At 44.5% G+C, this 11,488-nt stretch overlaps 1 long non-coding RNA gene across 1 annotated transcript; it reads left to right on the plus strand.

Annotated features, from left to right (window-relative positions):
- The first annotated feature begins 10,105 nt into the window (after positions 1 to 10,105).
- On the plus strand, positions 10,106 to 10,319 carry LOC118560128. The gene is made up of 2 exons (XR_004929102.1): positions 10,106 to 10,157; positions 10,229 to 10,319. It is a non-coding gene; the product is annotated as an uncharacterized LOC118560128 (long non-coding RNA).
- The last annotated feature ends 1,169 nt before the right edge of the window (positions 10,320 to 11,488 follow it).

An 11,488-nucleotide genomic window follows, 5' to 3' on the forward strand; every position in this document is an offset into this window, starting at 1 on the left:
TGGACAATATAAATACGCTCTGCCTTGCCTTGTTGGAAAAGTATGGCTATGACCTGTTCAGCTTAGGAACTAGGACCCGTCACAGGTTATTTGCATTACAATAGGGACAGTTAGCAAGGTGGAGTGAATACACAAACTTGAAGAGGGGAGGGGGGCTTGCAAGAAAACTAAAATTCTCTGGGACTCCTAGTGTTAAAAGCTGAAATGACGACAAGCAATGCCAAACTGGAGAACAGTAGAACTCAGTAGAGTGAGAAAAATAGGCCCTGATGTCCTCCAGTAGCCTAAGCCTATAGCAGCATAACTATAGAGGTAGCTCAGAGTAACATGAGCCACTCAAACTATAAGCTTTGTCAAAAAGGAAAGTTTTAAGATTAGTCTTAAAAGTAGACAGGGTGTCTGCCTCACGGACCAAAACTGGGAGTTGGTTCCACAGGAGAGGAGCCTGATAGCTGTTACTGTTTCACCGTGCCGTGTCTACGGTGAAGCACCCTCGGTGGACCCAGTTCGTTTTACCCAGTCAGGCGACCCCCACTTACTTATTACCTTGAATGTAGGACGCATAAAACAGACAAGTATGCTTTTAGTTATATTTTATCTAGGTAAAGACAGAGAAATAGTTACAGTCACACCAGCGCTGATGGGCCCCTGATCGGCAGGAGGCCTCGAGTGCTCATCACACAAACATTATAAAGGGATCTCGGGACACACCCATACAAGGGTGGTACACATCCAAACTGTGACATCAGCAGGGAAGCTGTGTCACCTCCGGGGTGGTATCTGATAGATATGTGCCAATCTTTTGGGTCAGTGCCATCTAAGTGTGCCATGCAGTTCTGGGATAAACAGCTCGTTCCACTTGACCTTGTTGATATCCTAACAGTCCCCCTGATGATGTGTCATTATGGCACATCACCAAAGATGATCAACCAGTGGAACGACAACTCTCAGTCTGTCCCTCTCCCAGAACAGTTGGTCATTCCGTCCAGTCCAAGCAATCAATCACGTCAGCTTCCGGCTTCCAGAGTCCATCCATCTGTGATCTCCATGGCAGTCGATAGTGCGGTTCAGTCTCTGGGGTCACACAATCTCTGCTGGTGTGACTGAAAAGCACTTTGTAAAAACCAGTCCAGTTGTCTGTTAGCCCCCCCTGTTGGTGTGCCCCAAAGGCACATCACAACGAAAACAGTTCCAAGGAATGGGCCGGACAAACCACATTGGTAACATCTTAGCATCAGTCAGCATGAATACTTCATAATTCAGCATTTTTTACTCAACACCACAGTCCAAGCATTTTAACTACAATTTAGGGTTCAGCTATTTGAGCTGGGCCTGTTTTAGGTTCCTATGCGCACATTATTTTAAGTTTACTTTAGACTAGATAAGCTAAAGATGTACCTTAATCAAGGCCAAATTCGTCTACTCTACCCCCACCCCAAGAAACCTCCTACTCGGTCCTCCACTCTCCATTCCTATGGACAACGATCCATCACCTTCACACCTCACAAATCCAAGAGTACCAGTAGGGGGCATCAGAGGGCGGGCTGAGCCTTAAGCAGGAAAACCCCATCTCTCTAAGAAATGGTAAAAAACCCGATAGAGCCCAGTCTAGGGGAATCCCACTCTGGGCCAATCTGAGCGAGAAGACACCCTGTATTGAATCTAAAAATTAGCCTTACCAAGTAATTTATGGATCTGTGATAGCCATCAGATCCTGGTTCTCTATATAACAAAGCAAAAAGATTGCAAGAACTGTAGGTCTTGGTGTGTGTGTCTGTAACAGAGAGTTTTCATTCTTAGTCATAAAGCCATAGCGATCAACATAATGCAACATCACAGTATAAACATCATAACACATAAAATCAAACATGGTGATGGAAGTCAGTGGAGAAGAGAAAGGAAAAAATCAGGTTTGTGATATAAAAAGAGTCTGTACGTCAATAACGCAAAGTTAAGGAAGCCTTCAGGCCATTCAGGCACAAGGCAGAAAATAATCTAATCGCGCTTAGGGTCTCTTCAGGCAACTCCTCCCGTTGAAGAATAAGGAATCAGAGTTCTCCGGCTTCTTCATCCCCAGTCCTCTTCTTGGTTCCTCCGAATGGACAAAAACGATTTAGTTGGATGGTAATGAGAGTCCTGTCCTTTTTCAGGCAATAAGCATTTTATCTCCAGTAAAATGCTCTGTTGAGATGGTTGGCAGACACCAAGCCTTGTTTACTGTTGGATAACAGAAACAAGGTGTAATTAGTGTTCTTATCAGGACTCCCAATCCTTCTGTCATTTACCTTCTTCAAACACTTTCACATCTAGATATTTCCTTTCACAATTATTGTGCTCTTAGCTTAACCTCCTTTGCTGTAATCATTAGATCTTGCATTACTCTTATATTAATGGAAAAATCTGAAAGTTCAACTTTATCTGCAGCAGCACTCCTCTATGATTCTTAATCAAAATTTCCCCCTGTGTGTCTCACCTTACAGTGTCCAACAGCTGAAAATTCTCTGCAACAGAAATTTATCATCACACGTTCCATGGCTACCGTGTCAAGGTTAATCTCAACTTATTTAGTACACAAGGAATTGTATTAAAACCTTTCAGAAACTTCTTACTGAACCAGCTTTAAAAATACCTCACATTTTTCTAACAAGACCAACAGAAAAACCTTTAAGTTTGTAAAAGAAAGTTCTACCAAACATATTTGCAGAATGATGTTGTGATATTAATCAGAAGCAGCCCTATGTACTTCTTGTCTTATTTTGAAAAGCTCAACCGGGAAAAAGAAAGTGTGTGCCTGCCCGTAGCGCACACTGAGTTGTGATTGGTTGCTATTCAGGAAGTGGGTGTAGCCCAGGGCGGAGACAGGAAATAGTTCTGTGAATCAGTTTCAGCTTGACGTACATCAAACCAACCGTGCTTCTGTTTTAACAGACAGCTTTCGTTAACAATCCTGGTTGTATCTTGCGTCCCCCTGTTTAAATCTTGTGTGAAACAAACCTTTAACCTGTAGTATGCTGTGAGCAGTAACTCATTGTTGCTTATTAAACACATCGCCCCCTGACCATGTAAGAAGCTCCATACTGCTCTAGGTCTTTAAACCTTTTTCAGTCATTCAACATTAGTTTAATTGATAATACATCCAAGCATAATTTTATCCCCAAGTAAATCAACCCTTTAACAAGTATCTAATTCTTGTTCTCATGTGTTTAGTTTATCCCTGAAAAACTTTAAGCAGACATTACTCCGAGGGATTTTCTTACATTATTATTCATTTATTATTATTACTGTTGTAATCTTATATCACCCAGTGATCTATAAATCCTTATTTTATGTTTACACCGTCTTGTCCCAGCAGATTAAAAATTCCCATTCTAGAATTTGCTTTTTTGTTTCATCAATCACTGTCTGTTGTGATTATTGAAGAAATTGTGCAGTTCCTTTAAACCCTCTTAAATATTGACCACCTATTGGTAAATGATCAGCTTTAAGTTTTGCCCTTCTTCTAATTCTTTGTTTAGCCTTAGTATCTGCACCTTAAATTGACGAATAGTGGAATTCTTTGTATAAACATTTCTCTGTGTCCGTATTTGTTTTGGCCTCTATAATTTTGTTCTTTGCATTTTAAGTGTGAACCTGGTCAGGATAGAGAAAGTCATCTCCGATGCTCCTTTTGGCAACCCCAGCAAACCCAAACATAAAATTGTTCACAGTCAGTGTTAGGTTACAGGTAATCCCTGTGGGAACACGACGTCGTCTCCTCTGTTCAACCTGGTTTCAAGCGCCTGGGTCATTGTCACTCCACCACCTGCGACAGATCTTTGACATTTTCAAACCACAGCAGCAATTCCTGGGTGTCCACACCCCCTGTCTGAAATGTCTCTCGTCGTAAGCCCAGGCTTTCAGTTCATCTCCTGTTAAGTGTCCCCCTTTAGAGCCCATTTACCCCAAAGAGTCCAAGAGTGTGTTCTAGGTACGTTTCCTGAACGCCAACCTCTCCATGTCATGTTCGTGAAACCTTGCAGTTGAATTCCATCACCTGTGAAGCAAAGCAGTCATGCATAGTCTTGTTAGCACAGCAGGAGCTTCACTGTCCGGTGCCATTGCAGCTCTGATGTTCCTCAGAGCCAACCTTCATGCATCGATATCATGTTGAAGCTGTTATCCTTCCTCATCATCTTGTGTCCAGGAGTCACTTCTGCTGTCCTGACCAGATTCCAAATGTCCAACTAATCTAATTGACCTCATTACTTTTCTGCATGTACAAGAGGACGATCGTTAGATTATCCTGGTCTAAAAGACCACTAGGTTAATAGATGGCTAAACTATGTTTATGTGTTTTTTCTTCTGGATGTTTTAACATTTAGTTAAAGAACAACTATTGTGCTATTTTGTGTTCAAACAGATAGTTGTTAAGTCTTCTCAAACCTTTTAGGTAACTGCGTACAATTCCAAACTATTTACATTGGTGCTTTAATCCTAATTTACCCAAGTTATTTATTAGAATAAGGCATTATTCTAAACCTGCAGTTTTATCCATTTAAGTCCTTAACCCCCCTAGGGCCAAAACCAAAATTTCCAGGGCGGGCGGGCGAAACGAGACCCTCCATTTCCGTACAGCCCCGTACAGCCCCAATGCCCAGGTATGCGCGGCGGCGTTCCGAAGCTCGCCGCGGCCGGGCCGGCCCCCTTAAAAATCGGCGGGCGGGCCGGGCAGGTGCAGAGCGGATCCCCGCCCGCCACGCCGCCGCCGCCGTCCCGCCGCCGCGCACGGCGGCCGTGCGGCGGCCCCCCAAAGAAGGCCCTTCTCCGCTCGCAGCGCGGGCTCCATCCACAGTGTGGCGCCCGGGGGTAGGGTCGCGAACCGTACGCAGGCGGAGGGGGGGGGCCGTACAGCCCCGCATTGGCCGAGCCCGCGCGTCCGTCGAAGTGGCGCGATTTTGGGAGGGGCCAGGCGGCCGAAACGTGGACCGGCCGTACAGGACCCACAGATTCCCTTTGCTGCTGGCGTCGGGCCTTCGGCGCCACCAACCTGTCGGAGCGGGGATGGCGCCAGAGTGGCAGGGGGCGGGAAGGGAAAAACGGGAAAGGTTCACGCATTGGCCGAGCCCGCACGTCCGTCAAAGTGGCGCATTTTTGGGAGGGCCAAGCGTCCGAAACGTGGACCGGCCGTACAGGACCCATAGACTCCCTTTGCCGCTGCCGTCGGGCCAGAACTAAAAAAAAATACGCCACTTATTTTAATATAATGTTAAAATTATTATTTAACCCGTTTGCAAATATAGATTCCAGACCCCTAATGTGAAATAAAAAATTAATCTCCCACTTCCAGGCTGGGGGGGTCTTGGTCACAGACCTCTCCCCAGGAAGAGGGCCTCTTGCTGGGTAAGAGTGCTGGAACGATGACCCCCCTGCTGGAGCTCTGACATGCATAAGGCAACATCTCTAAATGTTTGGTAGGACAGGTTACAGTTTGTAACAGTGGTAGCCACATGCTGAACTTCATAAGACAATGTTATATTTATTAAAAATAACCTACCGCGATATGTACACTTTAGATGTACGTACGCTACCGCGTTATGTACACTTTATATGTACGTACGCTACCGCGTTATGTACACTTTATATGTACGTACGCTACCGCGTTATGTACATTTTAGAAGTAGGGCAGCTACCGCGTTATGTACACTTTATATGTACGTACGCTACCGCGTTATGTACACTTTATATGTACGTACGCTACCGCGTTATGTACAATTTAGATGTACGTACGCTACCGCGTTATGTACACTTTAGATGTATGTACGCTACCGCGTTATGTACAATTTAGATGTACGTACGCTACCGCGTTATGTACACTTTAGATGTACGTACGCTACCGCGTTATGTACACTTTATATGTACGTACGCTACCGCGTTATGTACATTTTAGAAGTAGGGCAGCTACCGCGTTATGTACAATTTAGATGTACGTACGCTACCGCGTTATGTACACTTTAGATGTATGTACGCTACCGCGTTATGTACAATTTAGATGTACGTACGCTACCGCGTTATGTACACTTTAGATGTACGTACGCTACCGCGTTATGTACACTTTATATGTACGTACGCTACCGCGTTATGTACATTTTAGAAGTAGGGCAGCTACCGCGTTATGTACACTTTATATGTACGTACGCTACCGCGTTATGTACAATTTAGATGTACGTACGCTACCGCGTTATGTACACTTTAGATGTATGTACGCTACCGCGTTATGTACAATTTAGATGTACGTACGCTACCGCGTTATGTACACTTTAGATGTACGTACGCTACCGCGTTATGTACACTTTATATGTACGTACGCTACCGCGTTATGTACATTTTATATGTACGTACGCTACCGCGTTATGTACATTTTAGATGTAGGGCAGCTACCGCGTTATGTACAATTTAGATGTACGTACGCTACCGCGTTATGTACACTTTAGAAGTAGGGCAGCTACCGCGTTATGTACACTTTATATGTACGTACGCTACCGCGTTATGTACATTTTATATGTACGTACGCTACCGCGTTATGTACATTTTAGATGTAGGGCAGCTACCGCGTTATGTACAATTTAGATGTACGTACGCTACCGCGTTATGTACACTTTAGAAGTAGGGCAGCTACCGCGTTATGTACACTTTATATGTACGTACGCTACCGCGTTATGTACAATTTAGATGTACGTACGCTACCGCGTTATGTACACTTTAGATGTATGTACGCTACCGCGTTATGTACAATTTAGATGTACGTACGCTACCGCGTTATGTACACTTTAGATGTACGTACGCTACCGCGTTATGTACACTTTATATGTACGTACGCTACCGCATTATGTACATTTTAGAAGTAGGGCAGCTACCGCGTTATGTACACTTTATATGTACGTACGCTACCGCGTTATGTACAATTTAGATGTACGTACGCTACCGCGTTATGTACACTTTAGATGTATGTACGCTACCGCGTTATGTACAATTTAGATGTACGTACGCTACCGCGTTATGTACACTTTAGATGTACGTACGCTACCGCGTTATGTACACTTTATATGTACGTACGCTACCGCGTTATGTACATTTTAGAAGTAGGGCAGCTACCGCGTTATGTACAATTTATATGTACGTACGCTACCGCGTTATGTACACTTTATATGTACGTACGCTACCGCGTTATGTACACTTTATATGTACGTACGCTACCGCGTTATGTACATTTAGGACCTAAAAAAAAACGCCACTTGTTAAAAGATAATGTTCAAATTATTATTAAATCTGTTTGCAAATATAGCTTCCAGACCCCTAATGTGAAATTTAAAAAAAAATTAATCTCCCACTTCCAGGCTGGGGGGGTCTCTGTCACACACCTCTCCCCAGGAAGAGTGCCTCTCGCTGGGCTAGAGTGCTTGACTGGACCCCCCCTTCTGGAAGTCTGCCTTACCATAGGCATAATTTGAGCTACTCCTGTTAAATTCGTATCCACGCCATGCTGGAGACAGAACTCAAAAAAAATACGCCACTTATTTTAATATAATGTTAAAATTATTATTTAACCCGTTTGCAAATATAGCTTCCAGACCCCTAATGTGAAATTTAAAAAAAAAAAAATTAATCTCCCACTTCCAGGCTGGGGGGGTCTCAGTCAGAGACCTCTCCCCAGGAAAAGTGCCTCTCGCTGGGCTAGAGTGCTTGACTGGACCCCCCTTCTGGAAGTCTGCCTTACCATAGGCATAATTTGAGCTACTCCTGTTAAATTCGTATCCACGCCATGCTGGAGACAGAACTCAAAAAAAATACGCCACTTATTTTAATATAATGTTAAAATTATTATTTAACCCGTTTGCAAATATAGCTTCCAGACCCCTAATGTGAAATTTAAAAAAAAAAAATGAATCTCCCACTTCCAGGCTGGGGGGGTCTCTGTCACACACCTCTTCCCAGGAAGAGTGCCTCTCGCTGGGCTAGAGTGCTGGAACGATGACCCCCCCTGCTGGAGCTCATTCCAGTGAGATGCTGACCGATCGTTCCCCCGGGGACAGGTTTTGGCAGCATCTCATCCACAAAACCTGCGCTGTTTTAAGAAAACTGTAGGAAATAAATGAGTGATAAGCTAAGTTAAGCTCTTACCACTACTCACAGACATTTTGACACATTTAAAAATTCCACCTCCAGGCTGGGGGGGTCTCTGTCAGAGACCTCTCCCTAGGAAGAGTGCCTCTCGCTGGGCTAGAGTGCTTGACTGGACCCCCCCTTCTGGAAGTCTGCCTTACCATAGGCATAATTTGAGCTACTCCTGTTAAATTCGTATCCACGCCATGCTGGAGACAGAACTCAAAAAAATACGCCACTTATTTTAATATAATGTTAAAATTATTATTTAACCCGTTTGCAAATATAGCTTCCAGACCCTTAATGTGAAATTTAAAAAAAAAAAATTAATCTCCCACTTCCAGGCTGGGGGGGTCTCTGTCACACACCTCTTCCCAGGAAGAGTGCCTCTCGCTGGGCTAGAGTGCTGGAACGATGACCCCCCCTGCTGGAGCTCATTCCAGTGAGATGCTGACCGATCGTTCCCCCGGGGACAGGTTTTGGCAGCATCTCACCCACAAAACCTGCGCTGTTTTGAGAAAACTGTAGGAAATAAATGAGTGATAAGCTAAGTTAAGCTCTTACCACTACTCACAGACATTTTGACACATATTTAAAAATTCCACCTCCTTGCTTGGGGGGGTCTCAGTCACACACCTCTCCCCAGGAAGAGTGCCTCTCGCTGGGCTAGAGTGCTGGAACGATGACCCCCCCTGCTGGAGCTCTGACATACATCAGGCAACATCTCTAAATGTTTGGTAGAGCAGGTTACAGTTTATATTTATTAAAAATAACCTACTGCGATATGTACACTTTATATGTACGGCAGCTACGCCGTTATGTACACTTTAGATGTACGTCAGCTACTGCATTATGTACATCTAGAACCGAAAAAAAAAACGCCACTTTTTAAAAGATAATGTTCAAATTATTATTAAATCTGTTTCCAAATATCCCTTCCAGAGTCCTATTAAGAAATTAGAAAAATATTTCAAAGTACAAGATGTTTATTTGCTTTAATTTTGTAAATGAAAATATGATGGCCAAGGTGAGATTCGAACCCTGCTCCTCTGGGTGGAAGGCAATGTTGTTATCCACTCTGCTACACCCCTTAGCCCCTATATATAGGGGGCAGAGAGCCGTTTTGTACTTCCATGTTGCCTGTACAGCCTCCCTCCTTCTGTACACCTTGACCCCTCCTTAACCCACATAATTACATAGGCCACGCTCTCAGCCAATAGCAAAAGCTGTTCCCCTCCCCCGGTAGTTGTGGTCGTGTAGTGCAGTTTCAGACACAACAGTGGAGCTTGATTTCCAATGAGTCCCACCTTCAGCCCGTAACCTACCGTGTTATGTACAATTTATATGTACGTCTGCTACCGTGTTATGTACATCTAGGATCGAAAAAAAAAACGCCACTTTTTAAAAGATAATGTTCAAATTATTATTAAATCTGTTTCCAAATTTCCCTTCCAGAGCCCTATTAAGAAATTAGAAAAATATTTCAAGTCTAAATTGTTTATTTACTTTAATGTTGTAAATGAGAATATGATGGCTGAGGTGGGATTCGAACCCTGCTCCTCTGGGTGGCAGGCAGTGTTGTTATCCACTCTGCTACACCCCTTAGCCCCTATATATAGGGGGCAGAGAACCGTTTTGTACTTCCATGTTGCCTGTACAGCCTCCCTCCTTCTGTACACCTTGGCCCTCTGTGTTGTCCTGCTCTAACTCTACTCCTCAGGTGTGCCTAGTTGGCTGAGGGGGTGTGGCCCACACCTGCAGCTCGTTGCAGGCGGCTTCCTCTGGCTTCTTAAGCAGAGCGCTGACAGATGGAAGACGGCAGAGCCTTAAGCAGTGGTGGTACGACGTGGCCTCTGACCCAACTCCTGAAAACCTGCTGGTGAGTTTTTTCATCTTTGAACTTTGAACTAATTTTGGATCTCCCTGTTTTTGTCACAGTTTTTGGTGCTTCTGGATCCTGCTGGTTCTTCCCTCACTCTGGTCAATCCATCTGTCACCCACTTCTGTCCAGCTTTATGGTAAGCAGTGCAGCTTCTAGTAGTTCTCCTGGTTCACCTTTCAGAGTCACTTACTCTTCTTCTCTTTGCAGTCTCTCCAGCCGTGACGTTCTGACCCTGCCGAGTTGTCCATAGTTCCGTCCGTTATATCTGCCTGTTTCCTAAATAAACATTTTAAAACTGTGCTTTGCTTCCCCATCGTATCTGCATGTGGGCTCGTCATCTGAAAACCATGACAGTACCAAGTTTGGTACACTTCTTTTTAGGAGGCCCTGATTAAGGCCTCATTAAGGTCAAAAACCAGCTGCTGGAAGACAAAATATAGAGCTAGATGGGCTCCAGTGGGCTTGTTTCGATCGTCTCTATGTACTCTTTCGTTTGGTACCAAGTTTGTGAGGCTACGATGCTGCTTTGCTAAACAGTGGCCCAGAACACTGGTTTCTAGGAGGCCCTATTGAGGCCTCCTAAGCAAGGTGAAAAACACAGCTGCTGGGAGACAAAGGAAAAAGCTACATGGGCTCAAGTGGGCTTGTTTCGATCGTCTCTATGTACTCTTTCGTTTGGTACCAAGTTTGTGAGGCTACGATGCTGCTTTGCTAAACAGTGGCACAGAACACTGGTTTATAGGAGGCCCCATTGAGCCTCCTAAGCAAGGTGAAAAAACAAGCTGGTGGGAGACAAAGGAAAAAGCTACATGGGCTCAAGTGGGCTTGTTTCGATCGTCTCTATGTACTCTTTCGTTTGGTACCAAGTTTGTGAGGCTACGATGCTGCTTTGCTAAACAGTGGCACAGAACACTGGTTTCTAGGAGGCCCTATTGAGCCTCCTAAGCAAGGTGAAAAACCCAGCTGCTGGGAGACAACGGAAAAAGCTACATGGGCTCAAGTGGGCTTGTTTCGATCGTCTCTATTTACTCTTTCATTTGGTACCAAGTTTGTGAGGCTACGATGCTGCTTTGCTAAACAGTGGCACAGAACACTGGTTTATAGGAGGCCCCATTGAGCCTCCTAAGCAAGGTGAAAAAACAAGCTGGTGGGAGACAAAGGAAAAAGCTACATGGGCTCAAGTGGGCTTGTTTCGATCGTCTCTATGTACTCTTTCGTTTGGTACCAAGTTTGTGAGGCTACGATGCTGCTTTGCTAAACAGTGGCACAGAACACTGGTTTCTAGGAGGCCCTATTGAGCCTCCTAAGCAAGGTGAAAAACCCAGCTGCTGGGAGACAACGGAAAAAGCTACATGGGCTCAAGTGGGCTTGTTTCGATCGTCTCTATTTACTCTTTCGTTTGGTACCAAGTTTGTGACCCTTTGTTGCTCCTATGCTGAACAGTGGCACAAAACACACTGCTTCTCT

The sequence above is a fragment of the Fundulus heteroclitus genome, unplaced genomic scaffold (genome assembly GCF_011125445.2).
Source record: "Fundulus heteroclitus isolate FHET01 unplaced genomic scaffold, MU-UCD_Fhet_4.1 scaffold_39, whole genome shotgun sequence".
NCBI lineage: Eukaryota > Metazoa > Chordata > Actinopteri > Cyprinodontiformes > Fundulidae > Fundulus > Fundulus heteroclitus.